The 23,601-nt window shown below is 47.2% G+C and overlaps 1 long non-coding RNA gene across 1 annotated transcript in view; it reads right to left on the bottom strand.

Moving 5' to 3' along the window:
- LOC131742947 (uncharacterized) overlaps positions 1–23,601 on the bottom strand; it is a 25,089-nt gene continuing 1,488 nt past the window's right edge. The window contains exons 2-5 of the long non-coding RNA XR_009331608.2: positions 15,253–15,476; positions 2,228–2,322; positions 2,040–2,114; positions 1–1,841 (exon numbers count right to left, since the gene is read on the bottom strand). This is a non-coding gene — a long non-coding RNA (uncharacterized lncRNA). The remainder of the gene's footprint in view (positions 1,842–2,039; positions 2,115–2,227; positions 2,323–15,252; positions 15,477–23,601) is intronic.

The raw sequence follows: 23,601 nt of genomic DNA on the forward strand, positions 1-23,601 counted from the left end.
ATGTGCATTAGTCCATTTATTTCTCCCAATAACTTTGAAAGATATACTACTGAGATTCAGAGAGAGAGGGTAAGGAACCTGCCCAAGCACAGCTAGTTCATTAACAGCATTGAGGATAACACTCAATTCTGCCTAATTTCAGAGGGCATATTCTTTCCTTTGCACCAGATTTAGGATTTTTTGCTCAGGAGTTGGAGAGGATGCTGACTTCTGGGTGTTTTGTGCCTATTTTCACAAGCTCTCACTGACACTTGTGGGCAGGACAATTTCCTTGGGGTAGGTTTCTGGTTTGCTCCCACCTTCCCTGTGGGGCACCAACAGTCCCACCTGAGCCACTTCCCTACTCAGTATTCACAATTCAGCTCCTGTCAACGCTCCTGCATAAATACAAATGCAACTTGTCCACTTCTCACTAAGTAAGCCAGGTACACTCCGTGGAGAAAATCGTACTGATGTATTCGGAATTAACTAAGTTGATGACATTATATCTTAAATTATTCAAAATACATCAACATAGTTGATATAAAAGAGATAAGGCTGTTTAAAAACATTTAAAGATGTTGGAGAGCCCGGGGCTAGAGTTTTGCTCAAACACGGCAAGTGGGGAGGAGCAAGATGTAGAATGCAGATTTCTATGAAAAATGTAGGGGAGAAGTGACTTTGCTGAAAAGCCTTGGTAGCCACGGGTTGCCATGGTAACGCCGGAAAACCGGATCTGAATTAGGAGGAAATTCCTATAGGCTGGACTTTAGGAAAGGGAGAGGAGATCTTGTGTGTGAAGGGGGATGGGAGAGGAGGAGGAAGGGAAGGGCTGGGCTGAGAGGAGAGGGAGGGAGGGAAGTGGCTCAGGACAGAGAGGAGGAAAGGAAGGGAGGGGCTGGGGACCACATCCAGGTAGGGAGCCATCTCTCTAGGCTTTTCTCTTCTTCTTTTTACAAAATGTCTATAACTGAAAGTAGAAAAGACTGGTGCTGGCCTGGCAGGTGAGGTCGTTTCCTGTCTCTGACCCAGTGACTCCCTCACTCAGCCAGCCGTGTCTGCAGGCCTGTTGCTCAGCGCTGGGACAGGAGCGCCCGCGAGCCTCGCAGAGCCTCCCCAATTCACTTGCAGCCTGGAGCTGCGCTGGTGTCAGCTAAGCGCTGGCTGACAGTTCTGGAAGGCTCTCATTCAGAAGCTGCCTGGAGGGAACAGGTCAGGCTCTCTTATTTGTTTTGAGCTAAAGCTCAAAGATAAACCAAACTGGAAGTAAAGTGCTTCTTAAGCACTTCCAATCCTCTAAGAGCAAAAACAGCAGAAGGCAAGTTACCACCTATAAATAAGTGCCGGGCTGCAGGGACACTTAAGTTCTAGAGTGGGAGGAAAGGAAAGGATTCCAGAGAGTCTCCCAACAGTGCTATTAACAGGCCAGGTCTAAAGTGGTACAAGCTTTAGGAAAGATAAAAACAAAAACACTCAGGTCAAGCCCCAGTTCTGCTACATATTAGCTGTGTGACCTTGGGTGAGTTACTTAACTTCTTAGTGCTTCGGTTTTCTCATCTGCAAAAAAAGACATCATAGTAGTTCCTATCTCACGGGGTTGCTGAGAGAATTGAAAAGAACAGAGTGTTTAAAACTGTTAGCACTTAAAATAATAAGCACTCAATACCCAGTAATCCATGATTGGGTGTGTGATCACTATACCTATCTGAGGACCCATGGTCAGGCCCTTGGCCATCAGGCAGGGTGTCACAGAACCTTGGAGGACACCAGGCATCACTGCCTTTCATTCTTCCACCATGGTCTGAGGTCTTGATGTTGAGTATGTGGCACCCAGGACTTAGCTGCACAGAGTTTCATTACATCTGGAGTTAGATGATTATACCATTAAGGACAATTAATTTTTACTTGTTTTCTTAAGAAAAGTTCAATTTGGTGAAGAAAATATAAACTTAAAGACTTGGAAAATTGTCTATAAATTTCCACAAGTGGAAGAGGTAAAATAGTAAAACAGTCAATTTGTTCAGGAAAATGAGCCCTAGAACAGGAGCTCTCTAACTCACCTCTCTTCTTCTTGAACTTGAGCCAGGAGACGGTCAGACGTGTCCTGACGCTTCAGACTAGAGCCCCTTGAGGACCTGGTGGGATCAGGCTTGTTCATTTCCTTAGTCCCCAGCCCACCACCAGGCACATGGTGGCTGTTCAGTAAACATTCGATAAATGGAAGGAATGATAAAATGTGAGAGCTCACCTCCAGAGGCTGCATCTCTCTTCCCAAAGGTAACCGCTTCCTGCTACTCCATCAGCAGCATGTGAATGGCCACGTTAGTGCACAGCTAAGTTGTCCTGTGAGAAAAGGGAATTTCATGATAGAAACTCCACAGAGTTAAGGTAGGTTAACATGAACTCTGATATCACCCAGTTGGCTCAGTCCAAGTTTTAAGCATGAAACAGCTTTCCCAGGCACCCCCAGATCTCCATCCTCTCTGAAGGCTAGGCCTGGCCTCCTTCAAACTCCAGCTCTCAACATTATTATCTTTTTTAACTTATTTTCTTTTTTGGCTATGCCTTGCAGCTGTGGGATCTTAGTTCCTCGATCAGGGATTGAACCTGGGCCCTTGGCAGTGAAAGCATGGAGTCCTAACCACTGGACTGCCAGGAAATTCCTCAACATTCTTTATTCGAGTTGTTATCATCAAAAACAAACATTTATTGAAGACTGACTGTCATGTGCAAGGCTGAATTCCAAGAATTCAGGTAGGTGGGTTATAGCGCAGCACCTAATGGAGTTTATAATGTTGTATTTGTTAGCTTTTGCTGCATAACAAACCATCTCAAAATGTACTGGCATGTAAAAACAAACATGTTTGTTCACAAGTCCTTGGGTTGGCTTGAATGCCTTTTCTGTCCAGGATGGCTTAACTGGGGCTGGATGATTTAGGATGGCCTCATTCACACATCTGGCAGGCTGGTTGGTCTAGGATAGCTTGGCTTTGGTTGATCAGCTGGGAAGATCCATCTCTGCTCCTTGTGTTTTCTAATCCTTTGCTGGCTAGCCCAGGCTCCTCACATGGTGGTGAGGATTATCTAATGTTCCAATGGCCAAAACAAGTCATATTTACATTCAAACTCAGACTCAAAAGAGTGAAAACGAAGACTCTGCCTCTTGAAGGTAGAAGTGGCCAAGGCAAGTCATGCTGCAAAAGGACACACATCTAGGCAGGGGAGAAACTATTGTGGTTGTTTTGCAAACTATCTACCATAGGTCTTATTGGGACAACAGGGCTGATACATAAAAACATAAATAAGAATATAAAATAGCACAGGATACCTGCCAGGAAAACTGCACAGAGGAACACAGATCTGAGTTGGGAAGGAGAGATGGAACTGAGATTGGATGGAGGTCGGGGGATATTCCAGCTGGAGGGAGTAGCATGGATGTGGAAATGCATTTGACATGTTCAGGGGGCAGTGAATGTATGGCTGTGGGCATAGCAGGAAGCTCACTTAGGGGAAAGGGGAAACTAAGCACACCAGAATAGTCGAGACAGGGTCTCAAATCTGGCCTGGGTCTTGATGTAAGGCATTTGGGCTTAATTCTTTAGGCAGTAGGGAACAGTGCAGGGTTTTGGTCCAGGGAGAAATGATACTTTACTCTGGAAATAGTGTACAGATGGATAGGAAGGTCTCTGATTTTGTCTATGTCACCTTGCATCGATGCACATCCTGCCATGTGATCAAGCACAAGAGGGACTTTTTAGTGGTGGGTGGAGTGTAGTTCTTTGTTGTCAGGTTTTCTTTGTTGTTGTTATTGTTTTTTACTCTATGTGTACCTGGGTTACCCCACCATCAAAATGAAAACAATACTATACTTACCTTCTAGTGTTGTTTTAAGGGTCGAATTCGTGAATGTATGTAAAGTGCTCAGCACAGTGCTTCGGTTTTGGTAATAATACAGAGTACAAAGATTTTAGAAAGGGAGTCACAATAAGCAGGAGAAAAGCTTGTGTGTATTGCTGCTACTCCCCTCAGAAGGTCCCAGAGACCCTCTGTCTGCATAGGGGAGACCCAGCCACCTGCCTCTCTGGATAAGCTTTCAGCTCTCTTCTGGGGGAGGGGCAGGCTGGGGCAAGAGAGGGGAGAACTGGGGGAGCAGAAATGACTGAGAACATGGGGTAGGGGGACACAAATAATCTCACAGAACACCAGCATCAGAAAAGGCCACTCTGAGACCATGACAAAGTGAGACAACACAGGGCCACTTCATACCTTTGTCCAAGCAAGAGCAAACCAAAGTCACCGTGCCACCACAAACTTCCAAACAACACCCCCGTCAGCTAAAATGAGTGACTGCGGCATCTTTACCAAGCATAGCTTTATCCCTGCTCTAGTTAGCCCCCCCCCAGAGAGAAGGTATTTGTTGAGATAAACATAGAATTGTCTCACTTTCTGTCCTTACTTTTTTGTGCAATCCACTGCTTTCTTGGATCCTTCTCAATCACCCCCAAAGCCCAAATTCTATAATAGGTTCTTGCTTAACACCCTCTTACAGAGACGCTCCACAGTTTCCCACAGTGTATGTTCTCCCTCAGTGTGATGCTGGTCACCCACAGGTGGTACGTTCCTGAGGGCTGTTGGTTGAAGGGCACTGACATCCTGTTCATCGTTATGGGCACTTTTAATCCTAACTGCACTTTTTCGGGATAGAGTTGGTGCATTAGTTACGGTTCTCCAGAGACAGAACCAATAGGAGATATCTATCTATCTATCTATCTATATATATATATGTAAAAATCTAAATATATATATGTAAAAATCTAAATACATAAAAAACAAAGGCTTTTTTAAGATTGATACATAGGTAGGTAGGTAGGTAGATAGACAGATAGTAGAAATTTATTATAAGGAATTAGCTTGTGAGATTATGGAGGCTAAGTCCCACAGTCTGCAGTCAATAGCTGGAGACCCAGGGGAGCTGGTGGTGGAAGCTCCAGTCCCAAAGCAAGCAGTTTCCATACCCAAGAAGAGCCAACGTTTCAGTTTGAGTCCAAAGGCGGGAGACCGATGTCCCTGCTCAAGGGAATCAGGCAGGGTGTGTTTTTTTTCCTTTAGTCTTGAGACGGTCAGCCTTTTTGTTCTATTCAGGCCTTCGACTGATTGGACGATGCCCACCCATACTGGGGAGGGCAATCTGCTTCACTTAGCCTGCTGATTCCAATGTGAATCTCATCCAAAAACACCCTCACAGACACACTCAGAATAATGTTTGACCAAATATCTGGGCATCCCGTGGCCCAGTCAAGTTGACACATAAAATTAACCATCACACTGGGGCTTAATGTTGGCTAAAAACCTAAAGAAAGGCCTGGGTGCAGCCAGCATGCTGAAGTGTAGACCAGTGAACAAGTAGATGCTGAAACAGGAAGAACCCGGTGTGACCCGTGCAGCCATGTCTGTTGCCTTTGTCCCCAGGTGCTGTGTTCCTATTTTTGAAAGTTTGTCGTAGAGGAAGTTCTGTGCAGGCACAGTGTGAGGTGCAAAATGCGTGCTGGTTTAGAGACTGTCTGCTTAGCCAAAGAGTTGTAGGGCCCTGGAGACAGAGGGCGTCTCTGAGGCCAGGACCCTGAGGTGCCTTTCTTAGGGGCCCTTGGCATGGTCCACACAATGGAGGGAGGCTAAACAAAGGCACCTGGGAAATCTGGACAGGAAATGGGACATGACCCAGGAGGGTCAAGGTTGTCCAGCAGGTGGATGCCACGTTCAGGGCCGGCGTCATGAATGTGTGGCCTGTGCAGTAACACAGTAGAGTCGCTACGTGCTTGATTTAATGCTCTGTTCCTCTGGGTTAGAACCTGGCAACTGAGGACCTGCTACTTTCCTTTTCTGCAGTTAAAGTATCTTACTAAATTTAAAAGTAGAAATGTCAACCCCTCTGCCCCCTAAATCGTAACACCTTGTGTGTGGCTCTCATCCTTGCTAGAGGAAGATGGGGAGGCTTGTTAAGGGTGGGATGGAGCCAGGAAGTGGTCAGTGGACACAGACGGTGGAGGAAGCCTAGCTCCGGGAAGTTCTAGAGGAGAAGTGTGTAGGTTGCTCTGACTTGCTAGGAATTTGATCACAATTTTCCACATCCCCTCCTTGTCTGCTTTATGCCCAGCACAAGGCTTCAGGATGCAGGAAACAGCAGCATTCAAGCACTAGTGGAGAATTTTAAAGTACCTGGATTTAAGCTAGTCAGTGTACCATTCACTTGGTCAATTTTAATATAATATTTTTCCATTTGGCTTCGTTACCGCACTGTAACAGTATTGTTTTCTACTAGCTTGACTGCACATGAATCATAGATTTTGTTTTAGCACAGTTTTCATGTGAAACTGAATTCTGAGAGCCAACTAACCAACCTGCAAATCTACTTTTGGAACACAACTTGTTTGTAAGCTGAGACTATGCATATTTAAAATTAGTAGACTACTGTATTGCAAAATCCCAAAGAGAGTTACAAAGCAAGAATGCCCTAAATACATCCCTTGGAGAATTACAGAGGTAACCAGTCTCCATAAGGGCCTCAGTAATTGGCAATGGTGACAACAGGGGATATTTTGGGTTCAGGGTGGCTTTGTGCAGTTTTCAGAGTTCCTCCTTCATGTAAGGCCATGAAATTGTATTTGACTTCATGCCACTTGGTGAGGTCACTGGAACCAGCTTTTGGTGTCTATTTTGACAGTGAGGAAACCCGAGGTCCCTGAGAGAGAGACTCCCTGGCTGGTCCACAGGCCGAGGGCGTGCCTGAGCTGAAGGAGCTGTCAGATCCCTGCCCCTTAAGGATTTCAGGAAGCCAAGGATGCCTCCTTGCTCTGTCCTCCCTGATCTCTGAGTATTTTTTTTGTTTTTGACCGGTGCGTCTGGGCTAAGGTTTTTTGAGAGTAACCTCTACGCATTTTTTGCTTCCTATATTTTCCCTCTTCCCAGCTTCTCATCTGAGCTGGGGCTGGCCCTGTCCTCATTCCCTTTGGGAAGGATGCAGTGGGCAGGCGAGTAGAGTAACCTCTAAGTCAGACTAACTCTGTCTTCCAAAGGTCTACGTTCTCAGGTCAGACCCAGATCCTCTAGAATAAACACAAAATGAGAAGGCTTTTCCCCAGGGTAGACAGTGTCTCCTGGGGCTGGAGGAAGTTGATCTATTTCGTAGCTGAACCTGCTAGGACATAAACAGGAAATGGCTTTACTTTACCTTCTTTCTCTGTCTTTAAACATATTTAGTTGAATTTCCATTCCTGACTTCTTGACATCTCAAGCTTACTTTTACTTGGAGGGTGATAAACATCTAAGGCCACTTAATTTAAAATGCCAACCCCTCTCCCCCATCTAATCCTTAATCTCTCTGCTCAGGGCCAACATCCCAGCATCATGGGGAGAAAGGAGAGTGGGCCCTCCTCCACCTCTCAGTCTGCTCCAGAGCAAGCAAAGGCCACTTCCCTCTCTGGTCACTGACGATTCTTCTCTTTCAATAGACTCTCCCATTTGAATGTCTGTCCTTCTCTTTCATCTGGACATGGGGCTGAAGGTGTATGGCCAGTTTACCTCTCTAGGTGGTTCTATGGGGATGCCCTTGAGGATGTGAATGTGTGGAAGGGAAGGCAGGAGAGATACACACACAGCACTGTGTGGAGGCCTGAAACCAGAGGGAGCTGTGCTGAAATGCTTGGCATCCTCTGGAGATGAGACTGTGCCCTAAATATATCCTTAGGAGAATTACAGAGGGAACTAGTCTGTGTAGGGCTTGAATCTGTCCTCCAGAGGAAAAGCTGGCAACTGGAGGCCACAAGCCAGACTTAGTTGTAGAGAGAGATGTCTTGTTTAGCATGGTGCTGTGAACAACTTGAATGTCACTCCAGTTTGTCATCAACCCCGAGCTCTTTAGAGCTTTTGGCCCAGTGGGCCTGGCTCACGTCCACTCACAGCCTGGATCCTGGAGGCCTAGTGTGACCCCGCTTGGCAAACAGGACCACAGGCTGCCACGGCCCAGATGCCCACTCCCCGAGGCACCCTGGAACAGATGCTGCAAAGGAACCCAGGTCCTGAAGAGGCCATTTGGGGACAGAGGACAAGAACTGGTTCTCCCCCACTACACATATCCTGCTGCCGTGTAACGTGGGACAAGGACATTCAACATGGATAGCTCATGTTCTCCACCAGCCAGGAAGCTCTGGGACCAGGAGCCGGCAACTAATTTATCACTAAAAAAATCAAATGACTTTTCTTTGCAGACTTGAGTTTGTGAGAGAAAAAAATTAGAAGGTAACAATTTATCAGTTTATCTTATTCCTCATGCCATCCCTCACCCATCCTTTCAAACATCTATTTTTTGTGGTCATCTTCCCATTAATCACAGTCATTGCTTTTAATGAATGGATTTGTTGATCCATTCGTTCTTTCATCCATTCATTAAAACCAGGCACCCACCACCTGCCTGTGATAAGGACTTAGGATAAAAACAAGCGAACCCTCAAAAAATAAAAATAAAAAAGTCAGAAAGCATCCCTGCCCTGGATGAGTCCACAGCTGGAAAGAGGAAAAGGTATGATCCTCAGAAAACATGCTCGCCTAGGTCACAAGCAGACACATCCTAAATCATGGCCATTCTGCTTCTTAATCTAAAAGTTACTTATTTAGTAGCACCTCAGTGTGATGGGGATGAACTGGTCCAATGGCCACTATCCCCTACCCCGAACTTCCCATCAAAGGGAGATGGTGGGTGGAAAGGATTGAACCAGAACTGGTGCCACTCTGCCTGGGCAACAGAGAGAGCCATTGTTAACGGCTGGTTGTGTAGTTTGTGAGAGTGTATATATGTGTGTGTGTGTGTGTGTGTGTGTGTGATGTATGTGTAGCTGTGTAAGACGGAATATGTGCACGTTATGTGTAATTGTGTACATAAGTGTGCATGAACCTGTATGTATTATGTGTGTAGAGGTGTATATGTATTTTGTGCATGTATGTGTGTGTGTGTGTGTGTGTGTGTGTGTGTGTGTGTGTGTGTGTGTGTGTGTGTCAGGTGTATGTGTGTAAGATACGATGCCAAATCTTGGGATGAGGTGGGTCATGGAGCGTTAAATGCTTCTCAGTGCCACAGCACAAAAATGCAACCTGGGGCGGGGCCGCAGGGTCGGGTCAGGGTTAGGAAGGGCTGGGGTTGGCCAAGACTGGAGCTGCCAATAGGAGCAACTTTATCCCCACTCCTGCTGGGTTAGCCCAGTGGCCTCTGAGAACACGATTACTTCTCTCTGTGCAGCTCGTGTCTCTGATGCTCCGAGGCCCGGCTTGCAGCTCTCCCGGAGGCCTAGCCTAGCCGAGCCTGAGTGCTCTGCATTCCAGAGAGTGCTGTTGGGAACCTGGGGTGGGAACCATGGCTGAGGGGGGCTGCCTGTTCCAGAGGCGACAGAGCAGCTCCTGTATGGGGGGCCACGAACCCCGGGCAGGAAGGGGTCAGAGGGCAGGGCAGTCTTCAAAAGGCGGCCTCCTGATGGGGCTGCTGGAACCTCCAACTTCCCTCCTCCTTCACTGGGACAGCGAAGTAAATAACACTCACACAAAAACACGTGCCCATAATGCGACGGGGGGAAGGGGGTTCTCCAGAATTCAGGGCTGTGAAACACAGGGTGAAGTTAAGAGAAAATAACCAGGGAATTGGGGTGGCCTGTGAAGCCACCTGACATCGGTCGACCTGGCTCAGGTCTCTGCAGGTACGGCCCTGGGCTGGGGAGGGGCCAGGCAGGGGCTGGGGCTGGGGACAGGGTGGCCCGGGAGGGGCAGAAGGCCTCAGCTCTGCACAGCGGCTCCTGTGGCATCGCTGTGATGACAGTGGGGGGGTGACGGGGGGAGGCCTGGAGCCACCCCAATGCCTCTGTGTAGGAGAGACAGCAAGATCCTACTTCCTGTTTGCTCCCTGAACTATAAAGTCACCCTGTGAGAGGTGAGAAAGAGAAGCGCTCATCTCTCCAGACACCATTTTCCCTCCATGAGACTCAGCAGACGGGGCACTGGGTCTCTGAGGGGCCTATCACACGCCAGCAGGGAGCGAGTCGCTGGGTATCGTGGGGCAATCCTAGGCTCATAACTTGGTCACCTTGGCAGGTGAGGTAACCTGTGGGAAGGCCCGTGTGAGTTATTAGTGGCGTCTCCTGGGTGTCTCCTTCCAAGTGAGGGGCTGTCTGCTTGCCTTGACAGCCTGCGGGGACACCATGGAACCGGGGAGCCCAAAGCATAGCAGGTCTGGGGGCAGGTGAAGGAGAAAGACCAGCAGCCCCATCACAGGACTGAGCTGAGGATGGATGGGACGCTGCACGTGACACCCTGGGCGCAGGGCCTGGCATGCGGGAGGTCCTCAGGACATAGAACACCTGGGGACTTGCAGGTTGGGTTCTAAGGCTGAACCCCCACCTTCCCTAAACTTCACCAACCGGCTGAGCAGAAGGGAATGGAGTTGCTTATACTGGTGGCATAAAACCACAAGCTGACTTCTCCCTACACGGAGAAGCAGGGAAGAGTTTAAGATTGCCATGATTCCAAATTCCAGGGGTGATTTAAAACATGTTTCGAAACAACTTGTATGGTATTTACTCATTTCCCAGTAATTTTGCAATCAAAGCCATTAATCAGTCCCAACACAGGATTTGCAGTAATAGAACACTGAGTTTTATGGTCATTACAGGATGGTTGCATTAAAGAAATGCTGTATTTGAGAAGCAACTGCCTTGAGTGAAATCAAAGGGTTTCTCACCCAGGCTTCCATTTGAGTCATTCGCTCTCCTTTGTTATGAGATGTCTAGGTGTCTGCACCCAAATGTGGTTTGACATTGTCAACATGCCATTAACTCTGATGAGGATTTCAAATACTTTTTGAAATCTATCAGCAGGAAATCAATGGCACACTCAGGAAAACTCATGAAGGATTCAATAAAGGAAGAATGTAAAGAGGCTCTGTTGGGTGTCAGGAAACCAGAAGGGAGAGTACAGCTCCGGGGGCTGCCACAGAAGGAGAAAGCTTCACAGAGAAGTCTTCCTTGAGAGGACCTGGGTCCTCCAGTTGAGAGCTGTGACCTTGCCCTGAGGGAGCTAGGGGAATAAATACCCTACGTCCCTCTCCCCCACCCATCTCCTGCTCTGGTTCCCAGTTGGCTAAACCCACCTGGGCAGCAGAGGGCTAGAGAGCCCTTGATCTGCCCTTGATCTGCCCTTGATCTGGGTCAGCCACCCGGGGAAGAAAGCAGGAGGAAGAAAAGCAGAAGAGAGACCTGGAAGATCATCTGTCAGAGGAAGGTGTGTTTTTCAATTTTAGATACACATATTGAGGACTTAACACATAAAGGGGTTAACACTTAAAGAAAAACTAAAAAATAAGCTGAGTGGCTGGTAAACTGAAGAGTTGCAAAAATACAACATGGGACTTTTAAGGCTAAAGTGTTATTTTAACTCAAACTAAATTTCAATCTAATGGGAACAAAAATATAATCACATAAAATTCACATGAACATGATGTCAGTTAATCAACACTGTGATCTGGTACCCACTGGGCCTGGGGGTGTGTGTGAGCTAAGTGAATCTGACACTCAGGATCCAGGGGTCCGAGGCACCTGCTGTGTGTTACTCAGTCTTGGGCTGACAGCTGGTCTCCAGGGATTAGGTAGGAAAGGAATAACTATGCAGACACGTTGTTGTGCTGGATTTCCCTGAGGCAAGAAGTGAAGATGTGGTGCCTATCCCAACACCCTCACTAGGGCTGGGCTCTGTGGCTAGGAAAGTTTCTGAGAGTCACTGTCATTCTTGACTCGTGATTGCCAAGACCTACTGTGACCTAATGTCCAGCCAGCCCAAGTTATGACAACAATACAAGAATTAGGAAGGCAACAAAGAAATGCAAGAAAAGGGAAGAGTAAACAAATCCAATGCCAGGAGCCCTGGGCCAAGGCAGAACCACAAGCAGATACAAAAAGCCACTTGAGACTATACCCAGGGAGAAACAAGGATCAGAACGGGGAACTGGAAAACAGCGAGACAAGACGGCACTTAGAGACTTCTTGGGTTTTGGTAGTAAACGTGTTTATTTTAACAATTGCTAATAGCTTGGGTTTGGGCCATCAGAATCAATGCTCACTGCCCTTGGAAATACTGACAAACTCTCCAATGATGGAAATGACTATCAACCTCACTATTTATTTTTGAAATGAAGGCATATTTTATTAATGAGTTTGATTAATGAGTTCTAAAGATTTTAAAAAATAGAATGTGATGAAGCAGATAAAAAGGTGGTTTTTAGAAATTTACACTTGAGTAATTAATTCTGCTTGGGGGTGGGAGTGGATAGTATTCACTTGAGGATATATTTGAATTAGACCCCGGTGGATTTCCAGGCCAAGTGCACAGTGTGAGGCCTGGGGCACAGAACAGCACATGGGTATGGGGCTCAGGGAGTGAGTGGTGAGGCCAAGTTCAGAGGAGGCAGGACAGGGCCAGGGCTGGAAAGACAGGCCTCTTAAAATATGAGCGTGAGACTTGCTCTTTCCACCTCATGGGAGAGTGTAATGAAATGTAGGCAGAAATGCTTCCGATATTGAGACACTAACTTGTCATCCATGCTTCTAGAGTTTTCATTAAGAAAAAAAACTCAGGCCCATCATTTTGCCAATAGGAAAACTGAGTAATGTTTAGGAGATATGCAGAACTGACATAGAACATATGCAGTCATTTATGAGACAAAGTTGTATATGAAAAGATGTTCTGCCTCGTATTTGTTGCCTAGCAGAACCACTGCTGAAAGAGCAGACATCGTGAAGTTGGAAATTCTTATGCCATATGCTAGGATGACTAGCCCCAAATCAGTCAACCTTCCATCAGGTGTTTGAGGCAATATAAGACAAGTAACTTATAATCTAGTTAGAGAGAAAAATATAGAGGAATCAACAAGAAAATAACACAAGGCAGAATTTCACAAAGAGCTTAACTGGGTAGTCCTGGCTGTCAGGGTGACAGGAATTCAAAGGCAGGCCCGGGTGGGTTGTTGACAGATTCTCAGGGAAGTCAAAAGAGATGCCAGCTAAGCCTGGAAGGATGGAAAGAATCTGAACAGTGCAAAAGAGGTCAGGGTCTGGAAGAGTTAGTACTAATTCTCAGAAGCCATTGGTTTCTGAAATGTTTGGGTCAAATGAGAAAGAAGCTCTTGGTGACTTCAGCCCCATAAAGTACCACTATAGCATCATTCAGATGCCAGCTTCATTCCTCCTGGGAGCTTTCAGGGATGATAAACAATAATGATGCCGTTTGCTGCTGGTGAGGATGCCAATGCCAACAATAGCAAAGGGGCTTGCCTGATGTTGACATTTTATGGATTGTTATCTTCTTTTAATCACAACCAAAAAGTATACAAACAGCCACAGGTAACTCAACAAAACATTTATGGAATAAATAATACACAAAGTCTTCTAGAAAATTGAAGAGGAGGGAATACCTCTAAACCCAATCTATGAGGCCAGTGTTACCCTAATACCAAAACCAAACAAAGAAATGACTAGAAAAGAAACTACACACGAATTATGAACACAGAGGCAAAAATTCTTAACAAAATTTTAGCAAATCAAATCCAACGATCTACTAAAAGGATAACACATCCTAACCAAGTGGGATTTAACCCAGGAATTCAAGATTGGTTTAACGTTCAAAAAGTACTCAATCTAATTCCTCATATTAACAGACTAAAAATAAAAACTATATGATGACCTCAATAGATGCAGAACAAGCATTTAACAAAATCCTACTTCTGTTCCTGATTAAAAACTCTCAGCGAACTAGGAATGGAAGACAACTCCCTCAGCTGACAAATGGCAGCTATGAAAACCCCACAGCTAACATCAAACCTAATGATCAAAGAAGAACGCTTTCCCCCTGTGATCAGGAAAAAGACAAGGGCGTCTGTTCTCATACCTTCTGTTCAACATTTCACTGGAGATTCTGGCCAGTGCAATAAGCAAGAAAGAAGGATCAAACCTTTGAGTGGCTCAGACCTGACACTGGAAGAGGGACCGGGTCCTCCAGGAATACCTCTGATGTCCTCTAGCACACGAGCAGACATCTGATAAGTTGTTGACTCAAACCAGCTTGGCCACTATGTAGCTGTGAGACCTTAAAACATCCCCTCCCTCCCCTCCCTCTGCCTTTGGATATCATTTCATTTTATTTTTAATTCTCTTAGAGCTTCAGGTTCCTAAGTGATGGGATGGGCATAATAGCCGCCCACTGCAGATTTGTTGTGAAGACTAAATGGAATAAGCATATGCGTCAACTGCAAAGGGCCATATTCCAGCATCTGGTTTTGCTACATTCATGCTGAGTAGCAAAGGGGAACTATGTGATCTGCTAAGAATGCAGGCTGCTAGGTGTGAGGGTTTGGGATTCGAGGAGCAAAGTGTAGAGTAGGAAGGGCTGGGGCTAGAGGTGTGGGTCCAGACAGGAGCAGGCTCTGGGGCAGCCAGCTGGAGCTGTGCCTCTTCTTCTCCTGGGAGGTGGGGGGGGGCATGGCGGCCAGTGGGAGGAAGGGATGGGGACCCCGGAGCCCTGGATCAGATCTGTTAGCAGGTCTCCTCCTTACTGCTCGGCTCCCTTTGCTGACCTTTAGAAGCTCCCTCCGCCCCTAGAGGCTCCTCCTAATTCGGAGGAAAGTGATCTGATGAAAATAACCCACAGTGGGGCACAGAGGGTGGTGACTCAACACTTGACCTCTTCTGGGAGCATCTGCTTTTTAAAAGAGCCTCAGGACGAAGGCAGTGCCTAAAGTGACTCACCAGGAGCGTGGGGAGGGCCCATGAGATATTTTAGGTCATATTCTTCTGCACTGAGTCCCCTCCTCTCAGACTGAGTTGACTGCCTGCCTGCCCTGTAGCAGGGGCCGGGGGAAGAGACCTCAGAAGAGGATGAGGCAACTTAGCCAGAGGAAGCACCATGAAGGGCAAAGGTGAGGATGCGGAGAGGAAGGATAGATGTGTCTGTTTCACCGTCCATAACTGGTCGGGTGAGGAGGACTCAGTGATACAAAAGCCAGCCGGGCTGCCCAGCCACAGGGGAGTGGCCAGGAGGGCCGGGGGCTAAAGAGGGTGACACTGGCGTGTTTATGGCATGCGTGCATTTGTCAGCGAGCAGCTGCGCATCTGGGCAGGTGGGAGGAAGCAGATTTCCATCGCTCTTAGAATGAGCACCCGATCAGGTCTTACTGTGAAGGAGACAAACCTTTAATCGAGGAATCATGAACCATTGTGCTCCAGATCTGGGAACAAACACTTGCCCTGTTAGACAGCTGCTTCCAACAGCGGGGAGCTGCAGGGCCTTGATCCGTCCACCATTCAGCTCGGCCAGTCCTCCTGCATACCTTGCATGGTTTTGAGAAGCTGTGTCACTTCTGAACATGTGACAGTTGTGGCGTGGATCTAAGGTGTGGATCCTGGGAGCTTTAACTGTAGAAAACAATGAGGAATAAAAGAGTGTTTTAATCCTCTTTGGTTGTGATTTTTAAAAACTCCAGGAAGGATGACAACTGATAATTGCTTCAGCTCTTGTTATCATCAGTAACCATAGTTCTAGTGGTCCAATATCCAAACCCCTTCCTGAGCTTGGGGGCCCCTACCCTCTACAGAAACTGAAAATGCCAGGTCCTCATTCTCCAAGTCTCTCTTGCAGCTCAGGCCTGAGTACAGCCACAGGCTCCATCCACCCAAAGACTGAGCTCAGACTTTGACGCAGTGGAGCGTCAAAGGCGGGAAGCTGACTGAGGTGATGGCAGCCACCTGCCTTGCCCAGGCATAGAGGAGGTTGGTGTGTGTTGCCAAGCAGTGAGGTGACTCGCCCACAGTGGCCCAAGCATTGCCTTGTCCTTGGCTCATTTTGGACTCGGACCGTTTGTTCTGGTAGCTCAGCCGTGCTGCCTGGAACAAAATAACCACTCTGGGCCCAAGAACTCTTCTTGCAAATGTTTCTCGCTCATTTGCCACCCACCCTTCCTCAACCCTTCAGCGGTCAGCGTCCTTGCTCCAGTTTAACCTCTGTACTTGAAGCCGGGCATCGATGGCCCACATGTATACCTCTGTTGTTTAGTGTCCACCCAGAGCTGGTCCTGGGCCTGGCACAGGGAGAGACCAGAAAGTACATGACAAATGAAGCACTTCTTATGAGAATCACAAAATGAGCCAACAGTGTTAAAGATGAAAGTGGTCTTAGAGATCAGCTCTGCTTCAGAAATGAAGACTTCATGGTCCAGAACGATTTCACGCTTCACGTGAGGTTTCCCTTTGGCATGATTTCTGCCACACTCCACTGCTTCCTACTAGGGGCATTTATTTGGCAAACACAAGTAATTCATTATAAAGTTCAATGAAAAGTTCCTTGATCATTTGGAGTAATTGGAACTCTTATTTGCTGCTGGTGGGAAGGTAAATTGGTACAATCAGTTGCCACAACTATTGGCAGGATTTATTAAGCCATAGCCTATGATCCAGCAATTCCATTCTTGGGATTAACGACAGAAATGTGTACATGAGTGCATCAAAAGATATGTACAATGTTCATAGCAGTGTAATCCAACAGAACCCCCAAATCCTGGAAACCACTTAAATGTCCAGCAGAGGAATGGATACATTGTAGTGTATTCTCACAATGGAAAACTATACAGCAATGAAAATGAAGCATGGCTACATGACTCAAAGATGAATCTTTGAGTAGTGGGGAGTAGAGGGGATTGGCAACCGGCATAGAACAGGCAGCTTTAGAGGCACTGATGATGTTCTATTTCTTGAAGGATTACCAGGTGTTTACTCTGTAAAAATTCATCTCACTGCACACTTACGATTTGTGTACTTTTTTATGTGAGTTATGCTTTAATAAAAATGTTTATTTTCTAAAAATCTCTGAAAACCCAGGTAAACAAGATTGGTTAACCCATTTAAGAGATGAAGCCATTCATTTTTCTTTGATTCACCAAACTAAATCAAAGTCCATACATTGAAGCACATGGCCCTGGTCCCTGAATGCTCACCCAAGGCCTCACTCATGGGCATCTGTGATGATTTTAGACAAACTTCTAACACCTTTGGGGATGTGTCACTTTAGTCCACAGCATAATAAAAACAGAAAATCTGCTAAGTATATGGATGTGCTAGGAGAGACGTCTAAAGCCAACGCTTTAATGGCAGAAATGAAAATCACAAGGCAAGAACTCCAAGTGCATATTGGTCAGGGCCATTTAGTACAGGGAAAATACCTTATACACCAGCTACAATTCATGAGAAGTTCTCTTAGAGAAGAGTACAAATGTTCAGATGTTCAATTCATACTGACAATTCCCAATCCTTACAAAAAGTTCAGATCCTTAGTGTAGTAGGTGGAGAACCAAATAGATTATTTCAGAAATTGCTCCACAACAGGATCAGAGAATTCAGAGGCGAACACGGGCTAAGGCAAGAGGCCAGGAGCCATTCTGCACACAGATCCAGGGATGGGCTCAGAGCAGCCATGGCAGAGCTGGGGGGTGTGGGGTGAGGGTGTCCAGGAGCCCTGAGAGAAGCGAGATGGAGGCCAGGGCAGCTGGACTTTGTCAGGATCCATTCAACATTCAAGGGTGCCCCAGTAAGAGTTACAAAGAAAAGATCATAAGACCAGTCACAGGGCATCATAGGTAGTTTGAGATTTTATAGAATGTATAGTTTTCTAAAAAATTGTGAGCGCCATCACACATTCCATTTCTTGCTCTTCTAAACAATAGCAGGTGGAAGCCTCATCAGCAAGCCAGGCTTCCTTGGACAAGGCTGGGGTGGAGGCTTCTGTGCCCTACAGGCCTCTGGGCCTCCCCAGTGTTCCAACCATGAGGAAGGTGGCCGATGCTATTACTTTGCCTGGAGTGAGTTTCCCTCCCTCCGCTGGCCATGCGCTTTTCTGGCCCTGCCCCTGTCCCCAGGGCTGGGCACACTCTGGCACCTGGGCTGGTTGGTTCACCTGCCTTGGGGCAGGAGCAGCAATGACTTGTGAAGACGTGGAACAAAAGGCACCTGAGAGGAGACCTCAGCTCCTCAGTCTTTTGAGGATTTCTTTGCAAGCTTAGAAAATGAACATCCCCGAGTCTCCATATCATCACTGTTTTATTCCACAACCAACTGTCCCCAAAGCTTTTGGACTGTCTCCACTACTATCTCAAAGTACAAGTACAGCTGATGGAAAAAAAAAAAAGTCACGTGTGAATGAAAGCAAACAAAACTCAACAACGTAGCGGCAGAATTAGGAACAATGATACGGGGGGGAAAAATTGAAGCAAGCTGACAGTTTAAGAAGGGAGGTGTTGTCACAGCCTGGGGATTAGCAAATTTGAGGTTTGCCTAGAGTAAAATAGGGAGGGAACCTCAGAGATGGCAGAATTATAGTAATTACAATTGTTTTCTTTCTCTATAATATGCCCAAAGAGTAAATGCTAAAATAAAAACTCATTTTAAGTAATGGGTGGGGCCTCGAGAGACAAGAGAAGGACCAGTGCTCAGAGGGGGTTTACAGGGGCAACAAAGATGAGGAAAACACCAACCCAGGAGCACGATCTTGGCTCTCAGAATTAAAGGGAAGTACCCCACTATTCGGGGAGAACTTTGTCAGCGTTTGGGGGCCACATTTGTAAATTAGTGTTTATAGAATAGGCATGGCTTTATGGAGTAATTCCAGTAAGCATAGGGGCCCTTAAAACTATTTTCTCTCATTCAGACTCTGCAAAGCAACATTAACTGTTGAGGTCAAAATTCAGATTGTGTGAGCCTGGAGCCACCAGGTGTGACTGCGCGGGAGGTGCAATGCCCGACTGTGCCCGACTCGAGGGGTCGCCATTACATTGTCGTCGATGTAAAAGGTGCATCTGGAGTTGAGCTGTGTGCAGCCTGCCCACAGGTACGTGGCAGCCGCAGCAGGCCCGTGGCACGGCCAGTTTCTTCTGGAAGTTTCCTTATCTATCCTTTCTCATGATACTATTGAACGTTGCCTTTTCCAAACTTTCCTATGACCCTTCCCCAAGCCTCTGGCCCCCACCCGCCACCGAGCAGAAGATGTCACCTCCCCCTTCCCGGAGAAACCATGGCTAAAGGATAGAAATCACATTAACTTCCTGCCACCTCATCTGAATATGGCTCTCCACCTGGACCCGCCTTTGCCTGTCTTCCCCCCGCCCCGCCCAGCTTCAGGGGCAGCAGCAGCCTGCCCCTCACTCATGTTCCTCATCGAGGCCTTCTCAGGACTCAGACAGCAGTAGCAGGCGAGTCCCTGGCCTGCAAGAGAGGGCCCTCTCCTGGCCATGCCCTTCTGCTCCCAGTGGAGGGAGAGACACAGGTCCACCCGGGTTCTCGCCACCCCCGCTTCCTGAACGGGCTCTGGATACTGGGGACCCCAGGACCTCCTGCCCATGTGGCCCCAGGTGGCCTCTGTGGGCCTCGTCCCTGGGTTCCACGTGTACACCCCCAGGCCCAGGCGTGGTAAAGAGGAGGCTGTTTGTGAGGGTCCGGGAAAAGATGGGCAGGTTTCCACACATGTGCACACGTGTAGCCTCATGATACCCAGTGGAGCAAGGGGTGAAAGGGAGGGGGCCTGGTGCTGGCATGGCTGTCCCAATGCCACCACATCTGCAGCAGAACTCCACAGAATCTGAGAATTCTAAATTGAGCTCTGGTCTTCTGAGTTGTGAAGGTATGTTTGCTGAGGTAGAAGGGTAGAAGGTATTTTATTTTACAGTTCATTAGCTTGATTCGTGCATGTAAATAGCAAGACACGTGGTAAGTAGGCCTCCATTTGTATTCTTGCCCTGGACTCTGCAAATGTTAGCATCAGGCCTATTTTCAATTTCTCTCTCCTTCCCGCCTTTAAATATTTCCATGCATCTGTCAGGTGAAAAATTAGCAAACAACTATGTGAACCAGGGCCCCTCCCCACCCCTCTCTGGCCTGAGTTCTCTCCTAGACAAGGATCGTTTAAACAATAAGGTCCCCCTCTCAATCATCACTAGGGCCTGCAAGGCTCGGGAAAACAGTGATGGAGAAGAAACTGCCTCTGCCCAGGTGAGCCTACAATCTGCATGACATAACGTGTCCTGTGATGGAGGAAACAGGCCGCTGGGAGCGCCTCCTTGAGGGACATCGCACTTGGTTGAAAGGTGGGAACGGAGATCAGAGAAGGTTCCTGAGAGGTGATGTCCAAAGAACAAATCCAGACAAGATTGTGATCATCTCTGAGGGGCTCCGTCAGCTTCTGGTTGTAGTGGGGCTAATTCGGCCTGCACATCCCTATGGAACAGGCACTGCACGCTCCGCTCCTCTCGTGGCAGCTGTGGGCTGGGGATTTTGAGGGTCTCGACTGCAGCTTCAAGGTTACCTCGCATCATCAAGGAGTCCCATAGCAACTGGAGCAGCCATTGCTCGTACAGTGAGCAACGCCCATCATACTTCACACAAGTTATCAAGAGAAGGGGGCAGCGTGTCTTCCGTCCAATAGCATGGTCCCAATACCCACTACTTTTCCTGAAATTGATGAGACAATTGAGTAGATGCTTTACATCTCAGGTGAGATGGGGTAGCTTAACAAGCACATTAGAGTTGACCCTTGAACAACATGGGGGTTGGGGGCCCACCCACATAAAACTGAAAATCTGCATATAACTTTACAGTCAGCCCTCCAGATGCACGGTTCCACATCTGTTGATTCAACAAGCTGAGGACTGTATGGTACTTGTAGTATGTATTTATTGAAAAAAATCCTTGTGTAAGTGGACTCACGCTGTTAATTTATCTCCAGCAATAGATATGGAAGCATGTGAGCCACACCTGAGGCAGCGTATGTGGAGTCCCTGCCTGTGTCCACGGTGTGCAGTGATGGCGCCACCAAGGTGGACGTGGAACACATTTCTCCCCAGCCCAAAGCTTCTCCTCGAGTGGATGTGCTCCCGCATTTCTCTCACCCCCGTCGTTGCTACTCATCTGTTGCTGCTCTGCCACTCAATCCTTGATGCCTCTGGCAACTGCCCACAGGGAGTTTCTGTCCAGCGGAAAAGACAAATCTATTGTCTCTCTTCCCCTGCTAGACGGGAGGCTTCCTGAGAACAGGGACTATTCTGTTTTGTCCTCGTCTCTATCCTCAGGGCTGGGCATACTACAACTGCTTAATTGACAGCAGATGACTAAGAGTGATGAGAGCACGGAACAGGAGGTTTAACCAAACCAGAGGGATGGGGAAGGCTAAAATAATAGCATGTCAGCCAAGATAGGAAAAGTGGGTGGAAATAAATGAGACCCCAGGAGGGTGGTTTGGGGAGAAGAGCAGCTTCCAGGCAGAAGCAGTAGCAACATGGGTAAAGGCCCTGAGGGAGGAGGGAACACAGCTGGTTGGTGGAACTGACAAAAGTGAAAACTGGACTGGAGTGCAGAGAGCTGGGTGAGAGGCAAGGTTGGAGAGGTGGGCAGCTCTCTGAAGGCCTGTAAATCCATGTTGTGGACATTGGACTTCATTCTAGGGAACACTGGAAGCCACTGATGGGTTTCAAGTACAGGGCATGATCTAAACATTGCACATCTGTATTGTTGAAGAGGTCATATGGAATTGTATGTGGGAACTGGGTTGGAGAGACCAGAGGTGAACCAGAAAGATAAAAAGGCAACGTAGGAGTCCTCAAGGGAGATGATGGTGGCTGGAGTGGGGTTATAGTGCGGAGGTGACCGAAGGGGAGGAGTCAAGGATGACACCCAGGTTTCTAGTTTGAACAACTGGTGAATAATGGTGGCATTTGCTGAGACAGGAAGTGCTGGAGGAGTGTGTTTGGAGGAGCAAGGAGGAGGATGAATTCTCTTTTTGCCAAGATGAGTGTGAGATGCTGAGTGTGATAAACATCTGAATTTATATCTAGGCAGGGAATTTTATATCTGGCTATGCATCTTTGGAGAAAGATCCAGATAAGAGATGCAAATCTGAAAGTGATCTGCATTTATATATATATTTTTTAAATTTTTGGCTGCCTCGGGTCTTCGTTGCTGTGCACAGGCTTTCTCTAGTTGTGGCGAGCGGGAGCTACTCTTTGTTGCGGTGCACAGGCTTCTCATTGCGGTGGCTTCTCTTGTTGTGGAGTGTGGGCTCTTGGCATACGGGCTTCAGAAGTTGCAGCAGGTGGGCTCAGTAGTTGCAGCAGGCCCTAGAGTGCATGGGCTCAGTAGTTGTGGTGTGTGGGCTTAGTTGCTCCACAGCATGTGGGATCTTCCTGGACCAGGGGTTGAATCTGTGTCCCCTGCATTGGCAGGTGTATTCGTAACCACTGCACCACCAGGGAAGTCCCTGATCTGCATTTAGATGGTACCTGAGGCCCCATGAGTTGGTGAAATGTCTGGGGAAAGTACAAACTGAGGAGGGCAGAGGGCCTTTGACCAAGCAACTCTCGATATGTAAGGACTGAGAAGGAAGAGCTGGTTCCAAGCCTGGCTGATCATTAGAATCACCTGGGAAACTTAAAAAATGTATATCTGCTGGGGAGGATGTGTCTACATAACCTACATATATCTATATATATATATATCTCTATATATATTCATTATTATTTCTTTTTTAAAATATTTATTTATTTGGTTGTGCTGGGTCTTCATTGCGGCATGCAAACTCTTAGTTGCAGCATGCATGTGGGATCTAGTTCCCTGACCAGGCATTGAACCCGGGCCCCCTGCATTGGGAGCATGAAGTCTTAACCTCTGTGCCACCAGGATAGTCCCACATAACCTATACTTTGAAAAAACTATAGTATGATTAGAAACCATTTGGTAGAAGAAAAAAACTGTCAAAGACAGGATCGGTGGTTAGGAAAAAGGAAAATAAAAGAATGGTGATGTTCCAGATCCCAAGGGAAGGAGTTCGGGAAGAAAGGGATTAGGCAAAACCAGGACTGAATTTTGCCCTGGGAAGCCAGATGGTGAGACACCCACTTGTCAGATTCCTCCGTAGTAGGGGATTGGTATTTGAACTCAGAAAAATTTACTAAGGGATTATGGAAAGGTGCCCAGCAGAACACCCTGTGTTCAATGCCCTCATACACGCATGCACAGGGTGGGTGCAGGGGAAGGGGAAGGAAAGGAAGGTGCATTCGGTGGCAGGGGGCTTTAAGTAGCATCTGAACTGCAGCATTCCTAGGAGAGGAAATAAGGGAAAAAAACCTATGATGAGTTAAGAGAATGATGTACACTCTAGGCAAGAGTTAGTCCCTGGATGCAGGGACTTAAGTGTTGGGAATGGAGCAAGAAAAGGGGGCAGAGTCGTTATTAAGGACCTTATATGCCAAGGTAAAAGAGCCCTGAAGAACGTAAGAAAGTAAGTGGCACGATTAGATTTGTGATTTAGTTAGCCCATTCTGGCAGCCAATGTGAAGGATGGCCTGGGGTCAGGGAGGATTAGGAAAAGATGGAGGCTCAAACTTCCACAAAGAGGCTGTGACACAATATTGTAAATCAACTATACTCCAACATAAAATAAAAATTAAAGTAAATAAAAAAGAAATTAAACAAAACAAGAGGCTGCAAGAGGTGTCTTGCAAGGATC

The sequence above is a fragment of the Kogia breviceps genome, chromosome 15, assembly GCF_026419965.1.
Source record: "Kogia breviceps isolate mKogBre1 chromosome 15, mKogBre1 haplotype 1, whole genome shotgun sequence".
Classification (NCBI taxonomy): domain Eukaryota; kingdom Metazoa; phylum Chordata; class Mammalia; order Artiodactyla; family Physeteridae; genus Kogia; species Kogia breviceps.